Source organism: Bombyx mandarina, chromosome 15 (genome assembly GCF_030267445.1).
Source record: "Bombyx mandarina strain Sakado chromosome 15, ASM3026744v2".
NCBI classification, from domain to species: Eukaryota; Metazoa; Arthropoda; class Insecta; order Lepidoptera; family Bombycidae; genus Bombyx; species Bombyx mandarina.
Window position 1 is genome coordinate 11,272,483 of NC_143221.1, and position 24,846 is coordinate 11,297,328.

The 24,846-nt window shown below is 36.1% G+C and overlaps 1 long non-coding RNA gene across 5 annotated transcripts in view; it reads right to left on the bottom strand.

Annotated features, from left to right (window-relative positions):
* Positions 1-11,255: 11,255 nt before the first annotated feature.
* Positions 11,256-24,846, bottom strand: part of LOC149501477 (uncharacterized) — a 32,368-nt gene continuing 18,777 nt past the window's right edge. The window contains exons 2-4 of one of the 5 annotated variants that reach the window (XR_016324260.1): positions 12,623-12,777; positions 11,943-12,051; positions 11,256-11,522 (exon numbers count right to left, since the gene is read on the bottom strand). This is a non-coding gene — a long non-coding RNA (uncharacterized LOC149501477). Of the gene's footprint in view, positions 12,052-12,622; positions 12,778-24,846 lie in introns of all 5 variants that reach the window. The other 4 variants (XR_016324261.1, XR_016324263.1, XR_016324262.1 and 1 more) reach the window with 4 other exon arrangements.

Below are 24,846 nucleotides of genomic sequence, written 5' to 3' on the forward strand. Positions count from 1 at the left end.
CTGAAAGGAATGCGTAGCAAATAGTGCGGATGAGCGCTTTCTTATCTACAAGACAGTTTTGGATTTAGTTTTTACATGCTTGTGACGCCGCCTCGTTGAGATCCAATTACTCGTGCCTGAAGGCGTACGAATATCAAAAATGGATCACTAAAGAACTTAATTTTGAATTTGAAATTCAGGGACGGCCCGTTCGTATACTTAAACTCACCATACTTACCATACTTACCACCACTATCGCATGGTATCAGAACTTTCTTCAATATTGTGAAGTGCTCGCCTCCCGTTCGCCAGTGAGAAACTATTAAGGACCGCTGGAGAGGACAAGGACTTGGAAAACATAAGGTGAGTCATGAGTGTTGTATTGTGATTCAGGATGTGTTTATCCATCATCACCGAGCCGCTAAAATGTCCCTACCGGTTTCGGATCGCGTCCTATATACATATTATTTGAACCATTTTCTAACCGCACACATGGTGTAGCTATTTACACCCCATACCAGTAGATCTCATTCAGGTCATTCATTTTTTCATAAGCCGTTTGATATTCAGTCGTATATTCTTTTGGAAAGCCTATTAGTATTTAAATCTCAATTATATATAGATTTAAATCAAAGCCAACTAACTCTGAGGCGTTGTTAAAGCCCCTCACTATATAAGTTTGTGTTTTTGCTTAACAAAAAAATTCATTCATGTTCTCTATAGTGCAAAGCGTTAGCGCAGATTGAATTTAAGCACATTTTAAATGTGTTTATGGATTCTATAAAATGTAAAAGCAATGACATAATCTGCTACGTAAGTTTGATGAACAATAAAATTATTACTGTCTCAAATATTCGGCTCCTTTGAGGTATCGGGCCCAGAATACCACCACTCCATTCCTTCCTGTGGATGTCGTAAAAGGCGACTAAGAGGTTCACATGGGAATAAGCAGCCGCATGTCTGAGAATAATACCAGCGTACTGCGCTCGCTAGCTGGCGGTTTCTAGTATATTGTTAACCCACAATTGAAAGGTAGTTCGACATGTTTGCCACAAAGCAGTAATCCGTTTCGGTTTGAAGAGTCGGGCAGCAGTTACCTATACTATAAAACGACCACTTGGAACTCACGTGTCAAGGTGGGTGACGGCATTTACATTGTTAATGTCTATAGGCTCCGTAAACCACTTAACACTAGGTGGGCACGAGCCATCTAAGCAATAAAAAAATAGGAGGTTAGTGGAATTACTATTTGATTGCCGTCATTCATATGAAACATGAAGTTGGAGCTCTATTTCTTTAGATTATGACTATTTAACACCCTGTTCTCAAAGCACCACCACGGTAGAAACACGCGATAGTGGTACAAACACTGTCTTTTTTTTTTATTGCTTAGATGGGTGGACGAGCTCACAGCCCACCTGGTGTTAAGTGGTTACTGGAGCCCATAGACATCTACAACGTAAATGCGCCACCCACCTTGAGATATGAGTTCTAAGGGTCTCAGTATAGTTACAACGACTGCTCCACCCTTCAAACCGAAACGCATTACTGCTTCACGGCAGAAATAGGTAGGGTGGTGGTACCTACCCGCGCGGTCTCACAAGAGGTCCTACCACCAGTAAAAAAAGTGTCTCTCACTACTTTACTTCTGTGTATTGTTTCTCAAATCTTTATAAATAAATCAACTGTTATTTGAGTAGGTAGGTACTTATGCTTAACAATTCTGAGAATATCAAGAGTGGTCCACTTGGATGAATAACATAAATAGTGCTGACGTTTATTAGATTATTTGTCAGGGGCTTCTAATTTACCTGGCACATTTTTCTATCAGAAAGATGGCATCAGGTCGTATTTTACCTACCATCTGACCTTGATGAGGTTATATTTTGTGTTTAGACCTTTTTTTTTTTGGTCAGGAGGAAATCGCCAGACTTCCGCCCTTTTCTGGGGATACTGGGCGGGGTATGTCAGAGTCGAACTGACTAAAACCTCCTGTTGCTCAACAACCAACGTCCAAACCTCGCATGAGACAGAACTCATGACAAGGCAAAGGGGGGAAAGTGAAGCGTTTAGTGCGGAGCACATCTCTCCCATCACCCTCCCCCTCGGGACGTCGGACTGGCGGTCGTCGGCGCCACGACCACCAGCCCTCTCGGTCGGCAGACTGTCCGAAGCCCGCCTAGATGGCGCCGGTCAGAGTGGCTTACCCTACGGAATACCCCGCTGGGCCAGAACCAGCGTGGGTCGAGGATAGCCGGCCTTCCATCACCCGGATGCTCTTGCGTAAAACGCGTGCATGTGTTTAGACCTAGGGTTATTTGAACTGGTACTAAAAAAATATATCACTTACATGTGAAATATATGTCTCTTATTCTGTATTAAATTTCAATTCGATAAAATATGTTTGCTGTAGATCTAAGACTTGCTAAATACGTTTAGATTGTCATTGTCAATGTTTAGTACTTTGCTATCGAATTAGGGTTAATAAAATAAAATAAACAGTGTAAAGAAAACATTTTGTCTTCGAATTACCTTGATTTTTGCTACGAAACTTTTTTATAATTGTTCGATCTTTTTGGCCTACTTATGGTTTATACTCGTAAGGAACGCGAACACTATTTGGGATGATTCCAGGAGCTTACGCAGATGCTATCTATTTTTTAAATTGTATAACTCGCCGTTGAAGTACCTAAGTGTATTGACCAATTTCCTTCAACCTTTTAAATCCTGGAATGAACTTTCCCCTTCAGTATTTTTGAAATACTATAAAATGTCTTTCAACGAGATTATATTTTATTTGTTGCATTCTGTAACATAGTGACTATACTCGTGGTGCCAATGTCCCTAAAATCGGTAACCATTTTTATTAGATCGCACAACTTCATCTGATTTAGTTTTTTGCTACAACAGAAAACATTTTTCTGTGACTTATATTATTCCTGAGCCCATAGACATTACAACGTGGATAACATTTTTCTGTGACTTATATTATTCCTGAGCCCATAGACATTACAACGTGGATGCCGTTATCCACCTTGGTATAAGATATTGAGGTATCAATTATATTGTGTACGACTGTTTTCTCTTCATAGTATGCGCCCGTGCAAGCTCCTAATCCTCCGGCTCATCCTAACACCAGTAACTTTGCAAATATAATACTTGTTTTCTGACTGATCATTGAGGAAACAAATTTATAATTAACTTCATTAGTAGTATCATACAAATAAAACACAATGTGAGTAGGAAAATCATCCGGTTGGCAGGACGAGTGAAGGTCGCGCCGCCCACAACTAGACAAATGATTACCTAGTGTACGTACGGATGACATAGCGCGTTTGCAACGATCTTGAGAATTATTCAAAATGATTTCTTATTTCTCAGCATTAAAGATGTTTATTTTTGCAATATAGATATGAAAATGAATAAATTGATTCTAATGTATGTACGTATTACAAATAATTAGGTCGACCGTTTTAGGATTTCTTTAAATGATTAATTGAAACACCAAGCTATATAACAAAAAAGCCATATTTGCAAGTATAGATACCTGATTTAGGCTTTTCAAATAAACATAAAAACATATGTATATATGTATATTTAAATATTTTTTTAAGGAAAAACAGCACTTATGGCAAAATACGTTATACTCATCATGGACGCTACAAAGTCTATCTCTAATTTAACCTTCCACTAACATGTTAGCAAAAAATTTCTTAACGTCTGGCCCCAAATTACGATTCCTTGTGCTATGGGAACCAGAGACTTATGAACATATTATCTACATACGTTTAAATAAAAACATGTTTAGATATTAAACACCGAGACCACAGAAATTTTTCGTCACACGTTTACTCAATGTGGGGGATTCGAAGCCATGACCCTCGGTTGAGTAGTCGGAGGCGTTACTGCACCACGGATATCAGTCAATAATCGCAATGTGCTTAATGAACAAACATTTATAAAGAGTGGATTCTTAAACCCACGTTGATTTAGGCTTCGGTAGAAACGAATTGACATAAATGTTGCTGCGTTTTTCCTTGATGTTCTTATTTTCTTTTCACTATTTTGTCACAACACAACATGACCTATGTGTTATTTTTTTTTCTACGAAAATTCTTAGCCCACTTGCGGTATAAAACCTTTTTATTTAACACCTAAAAGATTAAGGCACTTAGCCCCGAAGAAAACTGTTGTAAGTACCGCCTTATAGCTCACAGCGATTTGTTTCAGGCATCTTAGGCATCTTTAGGTAGCACCTTGGCTATTTCCCTGACTTTGCTCATGTCCGTGAGCGACGATAATATCCCTTTATCTAATGGGCCGTATCTGCATGCAATGGCAATAAATTAAATAAAGACCTGATACGGATTAAAACCGACTTCATACAATGAACGGTCGTTTTGACAATAGCAGTATAAGTATTAAGGTATTAAATTCTATCTAGTTATGTATTTTTGAATTTGTGAATGACGAACGAATAATGCTTTTCAATTAAAATACTGTAGGTAAACGAAATCAACGCCATCCTTGCATCCACTTCTAGCGTTTGTGAATAATTATTTTAAATGGACGCCAATAGAGTGGCGTCCAGACTCGTTTATTATATAAATTGCCTTTGTTCCAGAGCGAGTAATTGTCTCACATTAACGAGATCGTGTCCTCAATAGAGAAGTAGCATGGTGCTCCGAGCGCCACCCCTAAGGATGCCCATTTCCTTATAGCTGATTACGGCTCACGGACTAAAAAAGTACAATCATAGTGCTCTCCGGCGCGGAACGCACTGTCCTCATTTGAATACAAACGTAATGCGCGTGCGCACACACCCTTAACTGTACACCGAATCAAAGATACATTCTGATTTAGATTTTATCGTACGGCGTTAAGGCTCATATTACAAAACAACTGCGAAATACGTGCCCTCTTTTCAAAGTAGAAAGAAGAGGGACTCTCGCGTGCGAGAACGGGAGGGAAGAGCCGTCGAGGAGGACGGAGGACATTAAGGGCATTCACCCCGTACCCCGTGGGTTGCGACTAGCGGCTCTACAAATGATGTACAAGCGCATAGATGCCTTTCTCTATTTAGGTGCGCACGAGTTTCGAAATAGTGGCCGTGGAACTTTTTTGTTGGGAGGTGGATCCTGTTTTGGTTGCGTCAGCGCATGGCGATAACTTCGGCTTACTTGGACCCAGAAACAGGTGTTCGACTCTGCCGCCTTAACCACTAATATACATTTCTCTCAAATAAGTTAACATTCATAAGATAATTTTGAAATCTTCAATTAATTTTAGTTTACATTAACTTCCAGTTCATTAATTTCACAGGACAGGTTTTCTCATTAATCGATTAATGTAACTTTAATTAATTTGTGAATTATCATGTCATTGTGTTTTACGACTTGTTATCTGTTTTGTAAATTGCTCTTGATTTGTGATTCTATAAGAATTTCATAACATTGATGCAAGATATTCTTTACTAACATATTTTAATTTGCTCATAGATCCTCAAGCCGCCGAAACAGCTCATAGATATCTATCAGAAAGAGGAACCACATACAACATGAATTTGATTCATAAGAACGTCCCTTCGTGCTGTTTAACCTAATAAACTAAATCTACTATTTTAAATTTCTAAAAAAAGAATGAGCATAAATTATTACGAGGTTTTAGTTCAATCATTTACCGTACGATTGTCATAGCCCAACAATGTAGTCTAGGTAAAAATAGCAGATAATCATATGTATTTTGAATGAGGTGCGTTTGTAGACTCGAATTCAAGGCAACGAATTTAGTCATTTGGTGTTCTTTAGAACGTGATTTCGTAAAATTAAATTTAAATATTAAGTCCTATTTTGGTTCAGTGCAATTCCATTTGGAGCAAGGTACAACAAATTTTTGGCATCAGGAAATTTTATAGGCATAAAATAGTTCCGCTGAGAAGAGAATGTTATGAAACCCTAAGTAGATGCGTATGCAATGTACGAGTGGGACGTGTCTGAATGAATTCAATACAATATGTAACATGTGTTTGTAGAAATATTCAGAGTCCATATTATTATCTTTTTTTGTAATCCTTTTTCCATACTTTAATATCATAAATGTGAAAGTATGTTTTTGTGTTTGTTTCTTTCTTTAACGTCGAAGCGATGCAAGGGTTTCATGTGATATTTTTAAAGTTATAGTTTAGGTAAGAAGACTGAGACAGGCAACTTTTTATCCCGAAAAATATATATTTCATTCCCACGGGAAACTAACTTCTCTGGCATTTTTCCTTGACCAAGCGGGCGAAGCCGAGGCAAACAGCTAGTATTTAAATAAATTTCATCAGTACTTTTATTTATACTAAATTTTATTAATTTAATTACCGGTATTTTTATTTTCCATTCTCTTATTGTATTTGGGTCAATGATTATTCTCGAAGCTTAAATATTTAATTATTATTTTTCGGTCATCGAAAAGATGAAAACCGCTTAAAGCTATCCATGAAATAAACAAACGTCGGATTGTCATCTGGTCATCGAACCTAATAAAAGCAAAGGTAGATAAATCCGCTAAAGATACAACTATAATGGCCGGATAAAAGAGGAAGTAATAGTTTCTAAATAATCCCTGAACGCAACCCGCATGTTCTGATCAGCAGTTTTATTAGATAAATAAAATACTAAGAAAATTAAATGTACGGTCTTATTGGTAATATATTCAGTTATAGCGAAACAAAGACTGTACAGCAGAATTTGTTGAGTACCTACAACATTTTCAGATTATTATGAATAGGTGAAACAGAGCTCAAATACTTAGTCTGGCCATAAATACTGTTACAAAGGAAAACAAAAAAACTCTATGGCAAATAACATTTATTACTTTTACAGTGTGTTAGTTTCATACATAAAATTAATATGAAACAATTTAAAGTATAAAAAGCTTATTCGAAGTGGTCTCCATTGGCTGCAATACAGTCCTTTAAACGTTGAGGCCAGTTATCAATAGAAGCACGCACTCTTTCCATGGGAAAATGTTTCACTGCCAATCGTACGGATTGTTTTAGGGACTTCAAATTATCATGGCGTTTAGAGCAAGCCGTACTCTCTAAAACTGACCATAAACCATAATCCAGCGGATTAAGATCGGGACTAGACGACGGCCAGTCTTCAGCTCTGATGAAGTTCGAAACGTTGGTTTCCAACCAAGACTGCGTAGATCGAGCTTTATGACCTGGCGCCGAGTCTTGCTGGAAAGACCATTCTTGATTATTGAACATGGTGTTGTTAAAGGGCTTCACTACCTTCTCAAGAATGGTATCTTGATACACTTGTACCGATGTTTTGATACCTTTTTCACAAAAGTATGGCTCAGTCACTCCTTCATAGCTAAAATACCCCACCAAATCATCACTGAAGTCGGATAGTGCCCACGTTGCACTCTGTCGACTAAATGGGAAGCTTCCTTAGAGCTTTGAGCATAAATACGGTCATTTTGTTTGTTAAAATGTTGCTCAATTGTAAAAAATTTCTCATCCGTAAACAAAAATTTTCTATGACCTCGAAATGAATTCGAATTCTTTCCCTTACTGCTTTGACCACCTTTCGTACGAACTCTACGTGGACGGCCAGATCTCTTTCTGTCACAAACAGAGGAGGTCTCATTGCATCTATTAATAGCCCGGTATACAAACATTTTACTAATACCAAGCGTATTGAGAGTTTTAAAAATTGCAATTGGCTATACCTACTTTGTGTAATGCAATCACAGCGATTCGGTTCTCTTTATCACCCCACTCCATTTTAATATCGCAAAATATTGTACAATGTATTGGCGCCAAAATGAGAAAACTCAATGAGCAATCATATAAAAATGACAGATTCCAAATTCAAATGTAATATTTTGTTTATTTTTAATTGTAACAGTATTTATGGCCAGACTAAGTATATATTGGTAAATTAAATTCATTCCCTTATGTGTTAAGCGTAACAGGTTTGAAGTCTAGGCGTGTTATTAATACATAACGAATTTACAAAATAAATATCAGAGTTTAATAGGACATCATATTACACTTATTATTACATTACTAGACGTGCATCGCGGTATCGTAAACTTTAAATTTGTAATTTAGGAAGAATTATAACGTTCTGCATTTTCCCGGAGTAATAGCGTTTCTTGTGGTTCTCTTCTTTTACCCTACCTACCAATTCGCTGGTAGCCTAAGAGGCTATTCCAGTTAAGCCCAGACGCCAGTTAAGCCCACTAGCTCTAGCAAGAACAGTGCTTCGCATAATTTACCACCGGATCGGAATCGCGACCCACTGAGAAGATCCGGCGAGAAACTCAGTGGCCAGTTCTCTTCGGACCAAAAACTAGCAGTCGATTTACAGATTTTGAAAATCTCGAACCAGCAAACATACACTCGTATTTATTAAAGTAGATAGATAGTAGCTTGCATCGCCCAGATCATGTCGCTTATCATGATAAAAAGTATCCGATGTGTTAAATCCGGGTTATCAATATCTTTGTGAGAAAATTCACACAAAACCCTGTAGCTATTTGTGCGTGACTGAGTAACAAAAATTCAAACTTGCATACTCAATATATTTTAGTACAGATGACCTTTGGGCAAATGTTAGCTTAGCGTGATATTGACATGTGATGCGTAGAGAGAAGATGCACGTGACTAGATGTATGGAAACGGTAGTGCAAGGTAGAGGGGGAAGAGGTCGACCGAAAAAGACATGGATGGAGTGTGTGAATGACGATATATAAGAGAGGGGGAGTGAGTGTTGAGATGACGGCTGATCGAAGAGAATGAAATAGAAAATATCGCTTTGCCGACCCCACCTAGTGGGATTAGGAGACAAAGAATAAGAAGACCTTTGGGCTAATGTAGGAGAAAGATTATTAAATAGTGATGTTGTCGTTGTTACCTAACATGATCTTAGATCTATTTTAGGTTAGATCTTTTCAATTTATTAAAGTAGCCGATTAGCAATGTGGGGCCAACAAGATGGTGTACTTATTAAATATAATTCAAGTTTCCTTGATTGTAAATATTTTCGTAAGAATAGAATATGGCATTTAATTACGGGCAGTTGGGTGTGTTGTGAGAACGCACTTGTTTGGAAGGTCAGGCGTTATTCCTAGGCGATAGTGACTTCGATCTGAATTCTCGGTGTGGGCGTTGGTAATCATGTTTAAAAAATATATTTTAATATCTATGAGTTTCCGTACCTCCTTAACACCACACTTAAGAAAATGGTATTCTCAGAAACACAAATAAATAAATTTTGTAGCGTAGTTTTCGGATTTTACTATCGCTTTAAACTTTAAGATTTGTATTGATTATTCGACGTATCCATTTCCTTGTCTTTGAAAATAACGAGAAATTTAAATTGTCTTAACTCTAGAGACGTAAATTACAAAAGTGATTGGGTACTTTAAGGTGCAGTTGAGGTTAATGAGGATTTTATGCGAGATGAGGTCAAAGGCTCTTAGGATTTGCTTTAAGCTTCAAACGTTATAGTAAATTCCTTAAACGCGTTTGTAGGTAGGTTTTGTAAATGTCATAAGCTCCTCATTTTCAGCAGTATACTAAATTGCAATTGCAACAAAAATAGAAAAATAAAAATATCTAGCTCGCGTTTAAAATAATGAAATCTTAAATGTTTTTAAGAATCATAGAAGAATGTTGAAATTTGCGTTGTGACTCGTAATTAACGTTTAGACATTGCGTTTTTTTTTAATTTGAAGTTTTTATCAAAGTTATAATAAAGTTTGAAGTCGTCGGGGCCTAAAGGATAAGACGTCCGATGCATTTGTATCTAGCGATGGAACAGTGTCCGAATCCCGCAGGCAGGTATCCATTATTTTTCTAATGATTTCATGGTTCAATTCAAAGAAATCATGAAGTTTCTAACATACTAGAGGTCCCGCAGTAGTCGAAATTCGACTATAATTAATTGGAATTGTAAGTTTGTACACTATTATGATTGTATTTTATACTTCTATAATCACAAATTTCGCCACTATAAAAAATATTAACAAAGACAAACAATATTTAATCTATTCTCAATTTGACCACAGACGTTAAGAACAGAAGTTTGACAATAAGTAGTATGCATGCGTGTGTGCGTCAAATACGTGTAGTGTGTGTAATGTTTTCTTTATTGATTTAATGTAACTTTTATGCATTACTTTAAAAAAATATTAGCATTGTGCGCTTCTTCTCTATATTCTCTATAAGTGTGGAAAATTTCATACACCTCCGTCCGCGCAATTTTCGTAAAAAGGGATACAAAGTTTTTGCTTTACGTATTAATATACTAGCGACCCGTCCTCGCTTCACTTCGGAAACATTAAAACACACATGAAATAAAAAAAAAAAATAAAAAAAAAAAAAAAAAAACGTAGCCTATGTTCATCAGGGACTATGTCGGCTTCTAATGGAAAAAGAATTTTTCAAATCGGTCCAGTAGTTTCGGAGCCTATTCGAAACAAACAAACAAACAAATCTTTCCTCTTTATAATATTAGTATAGATAGTATAGATAGATATGTGTGTGTATATATTATATGACAAACATATCTAGCTAGATAACGAAATAATAAAAAATGTTTCAATTGACACGGCTTTTTAGAAAATGCTATTAAGCTGAATTGCCTTATATCAAATTGAAATGCAAATCCACAGATTTCCATGTAACAAAAATAAATGCAGATGATCTCAAAAAGTAATAAAAAATATCAAGTAACTTCATCGAAATTAAACAGAGACAAAGACAAGATGCTAGTTTGAGTTCAAACGTGAACATGCATAAAAGAATAATTAGTTTATTCCATATCATTCCATATTTCTTCAAGTACAAATGACGTGTATATTGCCCAATTGTATGCAGCCTGCAGCGAAATATATATAATGTACCTATCTGTAGTTTTCCATGGCATATATCGATCGGCGCAGATAACTAGGTACTGTGTCCTGGCTGGGGTGGGGGCTCCAGCCAGCCACCCCCCTGTCGATATATCGATAGTGCCCGCATCATGCCGCTTAATTGATGGGTGGTGCCCTATAACATGATTGCTTTATTTTAGGCAAAATTGAGGGCTTTGGTTCCCGGGTCATTGACATTTGTTTTTTATAAATCTTAACTTTAATCTAGTTTCATAAGATTTCATTCAATAAAGTATTATTACAAGTACCGTATTTGTAGGAAAAAGCATCACTGTCGCAGCACATGAAAGTCTTTACTATTCTCAAAAACACATAAGCTTCTTTAAATAAAACATATGCGGTTCCAAATTTCAATTTTATCGTCAACGTTAATGCTTAATAGAATGGACACAATAAGACGGCGGCAGTCTACAAACACAAGCAAAACTCAGACAAAAAAAACACAGTCGGTCACCACCCTCGCTGGTCGACGGTAAAAAGTACAAAAGTGGGCCACCTCCCGCCGTTCCCAGGAATGCTCGTCCCCTTCCCTCGCAGGGCTCCAGTAGCATCTCGTGGGAGCTTTTCACGAGCCTCATGCTTTTTATAGCGGCCATAATTGTGGACAACTGCTGAACACAAAAATAACTGTGTTAATTTAGTTATTTATGGTTTCGATCTGTAAATAGCGAAGTTTTTTAACTGTATCGGAAATGAAGATATCATAGAAGCAACTATAATATTTACGCATGAAGGTCATGGTAAATGTTAGCTTATAAGTTGCATTGCGAAGTGTGTCATCAATGTTCTTTGTGTAGAAGGTCATAAATAAAATCAATATTTAACGAGAATTCTATATGTAAAGCAGATAGAGGTAAGCTGCCTCTTACTCCTTTTAAACAAGAAATTTCTCCTTTCGCATGTGTATTAATTTGCAAATTTAGTGCCAATTTGAATAAAATCACGCCGTGAAATACAAAACTGCTTGTGAAATAGCAAACAGTGATTTTATGACTGTGATTAGGAGCTATGCCAAAACATTTTATTACCGTTGGGGGCATTAGAGCGAAAAAATATGAATGAATTCACTCCCCATGTCGGTGGTGCTGTCACGTGACACGCCGTGACTTGGTTGATGAAACATTGAAATAATCTTCACTGGAAGAGACAAGAACTGATATGTTTTTTATAGGTTTTTTAGGTTCAGAGTTTTAAAAATGAATAGATACTATTTTAATACGATCTGCATTATAGTGCAATTTTTTGGAATATACATATTTTGTTTTTTTTTTCAAACATTTCACTTTATACTTTTTTTTCGGCTGAGGAAAAAATTGCTTTTTTTTTATTGCTTCAATGGGTGGACGAGCTTACAGCCCACCTGTTGTTAAGTGGTTACTGGAGCCCATAGACATCTACAAAGTAAATGCGCCACCCATCTTGAGATATAAGTTCTAAGGTCTCAGTATAGTTAGTTACAACGGCTGCCCCATCCTTCAAACCGAAACGCATTACTGCTTCACGGCAGAAAAAAACGGGGTAGTGGTACCTACCCGTGCGGACTCACAAGAGGTCCTACCACTAGTAAGCAAGCCTGTACTTCCGCATACATCATGGGCGGTAAGGGGCAAGCCCATGTTGAAGCAATTGAAGCCTGTTGTCACCCAACGGCCTACGTCCGAGCCACGGATGTGACATAGCGACCAGCTGCAAGTGATGTGCATCTCACCTCTGCACCCAACGGGTTGCCGAACCGGACAGGCAGCTGTCAGTGCCACTGCCCCCACCATCAGGCCTCTTAGTCGGCAGGCTGCGATTCCGATCCGGTAGTAGATGCACTCGTAAAGCAGCTCCACTTGAGTACTTAGGCTTCTTCCAAGGGCACTGGAAGGGCACAGCTGTTAGCTAGCTTTGGATGAGCCCTTGAGTTCTCCCATTCCATATAAAAATAACTCATGTGTCTATATTATATAAAAATAGTAAAGTATAATAGAGGAAATTGTATATGATAGAGGAGTATAGAAGGAGAAAACATGTTGCGTCGACCGCAGGTGACTGGGAGAAAGGCAGAAGAATGATGATGAGCCAAGATACTTTAAAAACTAAAGAAGACGTAAGAAGTAAAATCTGCCAGAAAGTGTTGCTATTAAAGTTGCTTACACCACGTTTAACTCTTCGTATAATCAGAGATACTATATATAATCAGAGATATCATACAGCTACTGAAGATTTTTTTGGTGTCGCAAGCACAATTTCCTAGAACGTGTTAAATAATACCAATAACTAATTATTTTTCCAGTCTTCATATCGAGAGGCGAAAGGCAATTTGGTATAAGCAGAATTTCTGCCAAATTACAGGAGAGCTATTTAAAGTTTAAAATTTGGAAAAAATATCATAAAAAAAATATTCTTAATTTATTCGAATGGACTAAACTTAAATTGAAGTTCAATTAAAATCATCGAATTTTTGATGCTGATACCAAATAAAACCGACCTTTAATAATAATTATAAAGAGAAATGTCGCGTATTAAGCGAAATGTCGCTTAAGCCTTTCACCCCTCGAAATACTAATTCCTTCAGATTCCCTATTAACAAGATAAAGGCTCTTCTAGTAAACAAATAAAATCCACGAAACGTGGAAACCACTAGCACTTGTCGTATGACATCGAAACCCGGCGATAAGCGTCGAGGGGCGCGATGGCTGACAGGTTATTAAACCGGCTCGGGGGAGTGTTTGTTTTAATATTAATAACGATAAACATTCATAAACATTCGTTGGTGTCCGGTTACAATTTGTGGGAGGACACAGTTTGTTTACTATGATTTATTTATTATCCTGAAAAATTTCAACACAAATACTTTTAGTTAAAACGTAATATAATCAACGTGTTCTTAAAATAGTCACTCTAATTTCATAATGATACACATGTACATGTAAATTTAAAATCACTGTATTTATTCACTTGATTTCATTCGGATAAATTGACGACTTTATTGTTAAGTCTAGTATGACATAATTTGTGTCCTTGGTGAAAATATTGATGTGAGAATATACTTAAAGCTCCCAAAGCTCAGTTAAGTTTATTGAGCACAGAATTTCCAATCTCACAAGTTCTCAATCCTTAAGATTAAGATTGAATGAAATAAAAAATATGCTTTATAATATGTTTATAGCAAGCGGTTTTTTTTTGCGCAAATTGTTTTGATTTTTGGTTAATAACAGTGCTAATTACACAGTAAATAGTTTATTTGAGCCTATCACCCACATGCTCCGCCCTTGCACATCGAAAAAGCACCTCGGCTTCCGTGACAACGTCGAATCAATTTTAATTTCCACGGTTTATAGGGCTTAAAACGCTTCGAATACTTGTTTTTAAGTGGTGCTTATTGTTCTGTGAGTGCAGTAAATTCAGTTCAATACGACGGGAGTAGGGGCTCGTCGGTATGCGGGCAGGGTGCGTCATTCTTTTTGTTTTTGTACCGCTTCGACGGGGAGAAGGGTGTACCCACTTTTGTTTTTTAAGGTCATTAGTATTTATAGAGGACGATCGAAGATTGTATCCGACGTGTGCGCGTTTCATTCAACGATTAATCTATTTATGTAGGCCAATGCCAAAAAATATATATTAGGCGTGCAGAACTTGTGTCTTGGGATATTATAATTTTGTAGCTCATATGAATGAATGAGCTCACGGCTCACCCGGTATTAATTGGTTGTTACAGCCCTTTTTTTTACTTTTTATTGCTTAGATAGGTGGCCGAGCTCATAGCCCACCTGATGTTAAGTGGTTACTGGAGCCCATAGACATCTACAACGCAAATGCGCCACCCACCTTGAGATATAAGTTCTAAGGTATCAAATATAGTTACAACGGCTGCCCCACCCTGGGTGGGCTGTGAGCTCGTCCAACCATCTAGCAATAAAAAAAAGGCATTGATTTAAATATACTTAAACTCTCTGGATATAGGTAACTAAAGTAATATGACCGATATAATAAGCTTGTTTGTCTGTTTCACTTTGTATTTTTCTACGGAACCCTGTCTTTGATTGACCCCATAATTTAACAGAATATATATATTTAGACCCATAACATCAATTGGCAATGAATTTCTTTCTGTAACTTACGACTTTGTTACTCTGGCAGTTAATGTGTTAAGGAAAAAGAAGCTTGGCTTACATCGAATGAAATCAATCAATCAATTATTATTCCTTTTTGGTATTCGGTTATTTACGGTAGGTACTCTTGATAACTGATTCTTATCTCTAGAATAATACCAACAGTGTGAATGATTCGCGACTTAGTATTTATTATGTATACTAATAATATTATAAAGAGGAAAATTTTGTTTGTTTGTTTGTATTGAATAGGCTCCGATCGGTTCAGTACCGATTTGAAAAATTCTTTCACTGTTTGGAAGCTACACTATACCCGAGTGACATAGGCTATTTTACCTTTTTTGAAAAAAATTAGGGGTCTTTACTAAAACTCCAATAATGTATTGTAACAATGTAGGTGTAAAAAAATTACCAAAAATATTCTTTACATCGCGTGCCCTGCGAAAACTATTGATGATAGAATAAAATAATGTACTACGACTTTGTAGAACACATTATTATTTACAAAATGTGTCGTGACAGTGTATGTCTAACTATTATAGTTGTGCCTCAATAAGTGTTCTTTTATTTTAAAAAATAAAACAAAGTCAAATATTGTTGAAATTTTTGTTAAAAACCCGAGCGGAGCCGGAGCGGGCCGCTAGTTATGTATATTTTCTTATTTGAAATCACGTAAACACTAACATGTAGAAGAAGTGTGTTGGATAGTTAAATTTGAGGGGATTGGGTTCTGTACGTGATGAGGGGCTATTTAAAAACACACTGCTTCATTATAATTATATTTATTGCATATAGTTTGAACACTTTTACACCATTATAAAATTATTATCTTTATATTTTTTAATAAAACTCTGACATGTTTCTCTTGCTGTGTCTAGATGAGAAGTACTGACATTTTCTTACGAGAATACAATGACCTGTTTTTTAAACATTTAAAATAATTCTAATATTCGAAATTTAATCAAGTGTCAAGCGTTGCCTGCCATTACATTTATATACAAACTCCAACAAAGTGTTTTAATCATGAAAACAATGGATAATAAAATAACAACCGTACAACATTGTTCTACTCGTATGTACAAAATCTTTACAACGTAAGTGCTAATGCAAATTGTAAATAAACGATAGTCAATTTTTTGTTACTTTTTGCTATTAAATAAAAGAAATATTTTGAAACTCGAGAAATATGGTACATACGCATACATTCAGTTTAGTTCTTAACAAAAAAACGTTGAATATTTATTAATTCACTTGTTGCTTCCATTGAACTTGCGCCCCCACGTTTGAATGTTAATGTTTTAAAAGTGCTTTTAACATTAGAACTTATTACACTTAGGGGTGCCATGGGAGACTGCCTCTACTCGCTTCAGTACTTGGGGAGGACGATACTATATCAACTATGCAGTTAAAGAGCATGTAGTTCAATATCCCGTATGTGCTTCGAGAAGGTAATTATTGTGTACAAAAATTTTAGTTTTATGAATTATTCTAACCTAACAAATGATATGCGAAGACAATTGTCTCCTTTGTTTTTGTAAACTGATTTTCTTTTTCACATTTTACTTAAATAGTTGTACTAGTTTTAATATCTATATGTACCTATATAAAAATGAATTGCTGTTCATTAGTCTCGCTAAAACTCGAGAACGGCTGGACCGATTTGGCTAATTTTGGTCTTGAATTATTTGTGGAAGTCCAGAGAAGTTTTAAAAGGTACCTAAATATGAAAATGCTCGGAATTAAATAAAAATAACAATTTTGTTTTTCCTTTTATGTGTCCCCCGTCAAAAAGATTCCTTTTGTTTGTTTTAAGTTTAAAGTTTAGGTCTTTTATTTACCGATTGAGGCACTACGAAGTCTGCCGGGTCAGCTAGTTTTCAATATTTATGTTTTTAGGAATAATCTGTTTTTTTTTAACTGTCGATGGTAAAACAACAATTAAAATGTTATGAACCTAATTTTTTTAGGTTTCAGTGATAATTGTCGAATTTCATCATGTAAATTCAACAATGACATTAGAGGACCTATTATTTATTTTGTATGTAAAATTTTGATTGTATAATGTCGTTTATGTCACAGACAGTTGCGTTTCAATGATCTCAGTAATATAAAAAGCCACGTGCGAGCTAACCACGTGTTGCAAACAAAGTACACACGTACATACATAAAATATGAAGCTTCTTTAATAGTTTTACTAAACTAAATGCATATTTTTTGTGGAATATTTCACACTTCCGAATGTTAAAGCGTTCGTAATGAAATACCTAAATTCGATATACTCGTGTTTCGTTCGAGTTTATAGTCCGGTTGGGAGCGTTAAAATAATTTCATTACAATTGTACGTAAGTAAAAAATACAAAATAAAACCAGCCGTGTCCAATAGCGGTGGTAGTTACCTGCCTGGACGGCTCCGAGTTAGAAGGCATTTCAAAACAAAGAAATGCAGTCCTTGCTCTCTGTGAGTAGCCCTTGGCGAGAGCTCACAAAGGGCTGTGATTGTGAGGTAGGGGCGACGGGTGAGGGGGAGGGCCGACAGGGGAGTTGAACGACCCCGCGCCGGGGTGGCCGCCCCCTGCGTCCGCGCACGCTTGGGCGACGGTCTGTAACGTCCCTCATTCCCGTACAAGACTTTATAAATTCTAAATTCGCTTCGTTTGAAATTATAAAGATGTCAGTCAGAATCTGTACGCGGCTTTGTAAGTTGAATCTTAATTTAAAAAAAAAAACGAAATGGTATTAATATTAACTAATTCTTGCAAAATAACAATAAAATATATTTCGAGCTGATCACGTTTGTTCAATCCGAATATTTTTAAGTCTAAATGTTTTCGAAATTTGTCTCGGAATTATTTTTTCCGGCTCTTATTTCCAGAGGTCGCAATTTTACAAAAACAAATTATATAATTATTTATTATAGTTTCGATAAGTTTATGTAAAATTGTTGCAGCATACGTAAGTTATTACACTTTTATACTGATTCTTTTCATGCATCTTCCGGGTGATTCTCAAAATATTGAATGAGTCAAGGATCGAATGAATAATAACAATGAAAGTCAATGTTTTGCTTATAATGGTTTCATATAAAAAGTATTACTTAGGTCAGATCCTCTGCCCGCTTTAAATCAATTCATTTCTTAAATAGAAAAATCCGGTTAGTTACACAAATTCTCCTTCTCCAGTCGTGCTCCTCATGTCTGAGGGTCGTGACGACCGCCATTCATGACCTTCATCGTCACGATGCTGAGCCCTCTCATCCTGTCCAAACGGTGGTATCAAACACTATAATTGGCAAATAAGCAGTCGAGGTGACCACACAATCATTGTTTCTTAAGATCATCTATGACATGAATAATAAGGTGACCTTGTGCTTCAAGCTACCGAACCAGAAAATTATTTTCTCAATGAGTGTGGACTTAGTGGTTGGCAGTCTCTAAGCTATTGCCCATATTTCACAGTTACCGTTATCACTTAATAAGTGGGTCATGCGTCTTGTAGTCTATTGAATATATTTGTTTAAATGTTACTATTTTTAAAATTTATTGTTTCCGTATCATAATATTGCACATCGTTTTGATAGCTATTCTATTTAAGTCCAAATTATTAAATACTAACGACCCGCCCTCGCTTCGCTTCGGAAACTGTAATTTATTATTGATTTCTCCACTATTTAATGGATGTTATTATACATATAAAAATTATAAACCTTCCTCTTCAATCACTCTATCTATTAAAAAAACCGCATCAAAATCCGTTGCGTAGTTTTAAAGATTTAAAGCATACATAGGGACATACAGATATATTGGTAAAGCGACTTTGTTTTATACTATGTAGTGAAGTAGCATTTCGACGCTAAGACAGTATGTTTAATATTCATATAGATATGTAATCATAGTCTATCAGATTGATTGTGAGCAGGGGCTCGCGACCCCCGGTCACAGCCGCGATCCCTCGCCGGAAGAAGGGAATTTGCATCACAATCAAATAAACCCCGGTTAGTGTTCCGGCATCCCGCGTCCCCCACATGCACCTTAGTACGTTCCCCATAAATTAATGTACTGTGAAAATATCCGGTTAATTTTGTGGTCTCCGTTTTTACGAACATTTTACTAATAGCGTCGTATTTAATTTCAAAGTTATTATGATTATACGTAAGAAGGTAAATGTGTATTTTTAATACGCTTTTATTAGCTTCAGACGTATGTATGTTTATAACGGAATCTTTGAACATGATTTTGACACCCTTCAAAACGTCGGATTATTCGAAATTTGGTATACTTATTAAGGGCCGATGACAATTCAATAACAAAAATAAAAATTTAAATTCAACTAAAAAATTAAAAACAAATAATACTTTTAAAAAACTAACAAAATACGTTTTTATAGAAAATCCAACTAACAAAATAGAAAATAAGTTTTAATAAATTTTAATTAAAAATAGTGTAAGAAAAAATGATTTTATTGTAAAAAAAAGCGTGGGATGCATTTAATTACATTTAAAATTATACAAACTAAACGTGTGTTTTCGCTAGTCGAAGAATGAAAAGAGTCGAAATTATCAAGTTACTTGGTTTTAGAGCATATTCTAAGCTGAGCAGGTAGAACTATCCACCTATTTATCTCAAGAAACAATTCTTAATTACGTTTAAGTAACACTTTTAAGTTGTTAATTTAAAAGTGGGGTAAAACAAAACTTAATCACATAATTATTGATAAACAAACATTAATAATTCTTACAAAATCAAAATCTCTAGCCAACTTTAAACTGTAATGAAGTAGTTTATGAGTCAAACATAATTGCGTGGTAATTATTTGTGATAGTATATTTTATTGAAATCGAGTCACATCGCCCGGAATTATCATACAACGTGAAGTTTTAAATTTTATTATATAATATGCCAGCTACAGTTAGGCTTCACCACAATATTATGGAACAGTTCTTATTTACCACCGCTGATAATTATTCCACGGCATTGACTCATTTAAAATTTAAAGCAAGAAGTTACTTAAGTTAATATCTTTTTTTATTAAATGTTAAAAAAGATACTGAACTGACTCAAACTTAACCATTAAGTGAAATATAATTTTGTTTTTATTTTTCTTATTCGGTCATTTTGATCATATCTATACTAAGCGTTGGTTAAAGTTGGCGGCATGAACACTGGTTTATGTTGGTCATGGCCAATCATTACTTTTCAAGGCTTAACGATGAAACACGATTCATCGCTCTACTGATGTACTCCATACAGCGACCAATTGAAGGATTTATTTTGTCCTTGAAAGTAATCGGAGGGTTGATCGGATAGATCAGTTTTTGAAATAATTCCTAATTTTTTTATTGATTATTGAAGGATTACTTAAGTGGCCCGGAGGCATTTCCAGTTTCACCAGGACAGGTGGGCGAGCAAAGGCTCAGCCAGGAGGGGGGATTTGCTAACAGCTACCCGAGCGCCTCCAAAGGAGACCTAACAGCTCAAGAGCAACTGCTTCGCGAATGAATCTACTAGCGGATCGGATACGCGACCCGCTGAGAAGATCCGACGTGAAACTCAGTGGACTGAGATTTCTTAATTCTGTTACAAGAGCTACTTTAGTTAGTCATCGTGGCCTTGCGGATAAGATGCCCGGTGCATTCGTGTAAAACGATGCAACGGTGTTCGAATCCCGCAGGCAGGTGCCAATTTTTCAAATGAAATACGTACTTAACAAATGTCCACGATGAAGGTGTAATAACAAACAAACCCGAAAAATCATGTTTAAAAACTAACTCAATCACTTAATAAACACGTGCATCCATAAAATAACATCGAATTGCAAGGAAACATTCTCGTAATATGCGCATCATTTAAATGTGGTAACGCAAAAACTGAACAACTGTTACTGCAATGACAATTTGTGAGTACATTGTAGAGGTGCGGTGTGATCACACAGGACGCGAGGGAACGTGTCCTACAATAATCAGAAGGTCACGGCAGGGTCCGCAAGTCGGCACGATAAGCGCACTACACTCTACTAACCTTATGGAGCGCGCGTGCTATTCCGTGTGACACAGTGCAAACAACTTACCGATGATTTAGAGCTCATTTTAATTTTGTTTCTCTTTTCTTAACTGTAGTTTCGACGGCTAGATTATGGTCCGCCTGATGTTAAGTGATTGTAACAGTCAATAAATATCACAACGTGAATTTCTTTATCCACTTGGAGATATTAGAAGCTTGTTTGCTTACGTAGACGTATTATACAGAATAAATAAAAAGTTATGTTTTTCGCGTATGAAAATCATTATTTAGTTCGAGAACGTATCGTTTGAACGCGAAAGACTGTTTGGTTTAAGCGACATTTATCTTTATAATTAAATAATAATTAATTAATATTATTAATTAACTTATAATTAAAGGTCCGTTTTATTTAGTATTAGCATCAAGAATTTGATGTTTTCATCGAACTTAAATTATGTTTACACCACTAAAATAGCCGAAAAAACTTTTTTCATGATATTTTTATTTTTATTTTAAACTTTAAATAGCTCTCTCGTAAAGTTTCAAAAGGCTTAAACCAATTAGCCTTGCACTCCTCGATATTATATTCGAAACATATATACTTATAAATTCTCCATATTTATGTATATTCTTATACTGCTTTATCATTAGTAAAACAATGAAAGGTAATCCATAAATCAAATAATGTAAACTCGTACACCGAATAGATGGTTAAAATTTTGTACATGATTCGTAAATTATTTAAATCAATCAGAAAGGTGGAGCCGCAGGACACAGCAAGTCTTTAGTTACATTTAATTTTAATATATATAATTACTAGTATAACTACTGTAAGGCGCGACACTGTTTGACTGTCATTAATAAAATAAATTTTTTAAAGCAAATTGAATTACTTTTCCTTTAATACGCTGTATTTACAATTCTTTGTTTCGCATGCATTTATACTTAAGGTTTAGTTTGTTCGCTGTTAATAATATAATATTCATTTGTCTTTTAATGAAAATAATTATAGAAAAAAAAATGGAATATGAAAAAAAAAATTAATATGATCATTCATTTAGGTACTAATTAATAATGTTTAAAACAGAAAAAAAGCAGTTTAAAATTTTTGTGTTTCTGAACTTAGTTGTAATTTTCCAACTGTTTTCTTCCTATTTTGGAGTTGTTGAATTGCATATTTCGGTTTCCCATTATGGTCTATCGGTTCTATTTTGATAAACACGAAATTGCCTTTGGAGATTGTTTTACATGCATTTTACTTATTCCTTCTCTCGAAATAGACTCCGTTCACAGTTTTCCTAGCCAGTAATGAGCTTTTCTTAACAATTGATCTCCTACAAGTTTGTGGTTTTACAATAATATTCGAACGTAAATTGAACTACTTATTTCTTGTGAATAAAATTAAATAATTACTCATTTATTTAGGTAAGTTCATTTACAAAGTTTATTTATATTTCTTATTTTTTTTATAGTTAATATTTGTTTAACCGACTTAACTTAATAGGTGTGTATGGCTCTAATAAAGAATTAAAAAAAAAACTATTGTTTAAACGGAACGCATCATAAATATGGCGTCGGCGTAAATCCTGAGCAATTTCCGCAGTCGGACGACGCGCTATAGAGGTGTCATCTACACTACAGTAAATTTTCCCGCGCGAGTGCGGTGTGGGGGCGGGGGAGGCACGAGGCGCTGTCGCTCTAGCTGAGAGGGCGAGGCGGTGCGCACCCGCAGGGGCCTCTCGCCGCTCGCGCAGCCGCCGCACAGGGCTCTCTGGGGACTTTTCGCTCTTCAACTCTTGACGTCACCCCGACGCGATCTATTCGCTACACACACACACACACACCCACACCCGTTGCTATGTGCACAAATACTGCAATTATTAATCTTGATGTAACGTATTGTTGTGTTCAGATTCACAATTGAAACTTTTTTTTTCCTACCTAAGCTGATAGATAGCCTTGAGAGGCTATATCAGCGTCGCCTTAACTAGTAGCTGAGCTCACGGGGCTCAAACCTGATGATCACAATTGAAACACAATCTGTTGGTCGCTATTCTATACTTAGTTTGACACAATTACCTACCACATTAAATGTTTTCCTCGTGCGAATGTAAACAGGAAGCTTTTAATATAAACTCTTTAAATTACTCGTAGTGTTTTATTTCAACATCAGATGACAAACTGGGGTTCGAATTTACTTAGCTGCGTCCCTAGCATTGCTTATATCTGTAACTGATCAGCTAGTTACTCTTGTGTCTTTTCTGTAAAAAAGAACTCATTGCTGCAACAAACACTGAATAAATTATTCACTTTATCTCAATGTTCTCTAGAACGGCGACTACACAACGACGTTCCCCCCGAAACATCTCGAACGCTCCGAGTACCGTGAAGCCCTTTCTCTAATTAAACATTCCTACTTTTACGATATGAACGACTATAATACCTGCTGAGAAGTAGGAAAAACTAACGGTGCAAAGAATGATGAGTGCGCCTTTCGGATCCACGCGTGTGGGACGCGTTTGCGCAAGGCGAGTCCCAAGACGCGGACGTAACCGAAGCCGTCGGGTCGCAAGCCACGAAGAAAGGTGGTCATCTCTGCATAACGCCAGTCATGCTTTAGGTACACGGCCCACTATCGCCTTAGTTACATAAATACATTCAAAACTACTTGAGAGACGGCGAACATGTCCGTCCGTGCTGGTCACTCACTGTTACTATCGTTGAATCTAAAAATAGAAATTGGTGCCACATTTATCTCGAATAGGCTTAATGTTCGGAATAGGCCACCATCGGAAGCCCTCCAATCACCTGCGTCGGTTCTAAGTTAATACACGTGGAACGTGAAGGCTTGCGCAATAACGCCTGGGTTCGTAGCCATACTTTCCTTGCGGTCACTACCCTTCACGGGCAGAAGGACAGTTAGCCAATGTTTGGTAACAACTCGAATTCCGAACAGTTTGTGAACAGGAATTTCACGACGCTTCGCTGTTGAAATACTTAAAACTTTAAGTGAAAATACTTCAAATACATCCATTCGTTGTGTCAAAATCAAACATTACATTATCATAAATTGATCAAATAATTCACAGGATATCAATAATGAGATTAATGAACCTTATTTTTGCGAATTGATTTCAACAAGTAAATTCTGAAAGTTTATACTTTGCATTCATACTTCGTAAATTAAATAGCAATTATGCATATTTTTTAAGAGATGTATGTGGGGGTGAAAATGATAGGTAGCCAGTGAAGGTCATGATTATCATACAATGGCATCGGCCCGATCTGTATGTCGGTGCGTCCATCGTGCTGTCCAAATCGTTCGACAGTAATCGTTCTTACGTAACTTATTTAAATAGATACTAAGTTTCTTGAATGTTATCACTGCCGGACAAGCCTCTTTCATTCTCAACCTATCAAAATTTTATAAAATGTAATCTACAGTGTTATTCTGATACCCACGAAGACAGAAAATATAAAAGCCGCTATGTAAATATTGATAGTATTCGAAATATTCTTTGTAATTTATATTTTAATTATTATTTTAATTTAGATGTAGGTAACATCTAATACGTAATAATGTAAAAAAGCAAGACAGAACTTTGAAAAAAAAAACAATAATTACAAATATAAAAATTAAACCTGTTTCACGTTCTAAGTTTGAAATTAACGCAAAATTAAGTAACGTTTTTTTTTTACCGCGAGGCAATCTATATGTCCCGGTTTAAATTAAAAACCGTTCATACAATGACAATCGAAACTTCGACCTGGTCTGGTGGTGGCATTCACATTGTGAATTGCGAATTGCTCCGGCTCCACTTACCGACAGTTGAGTTTTT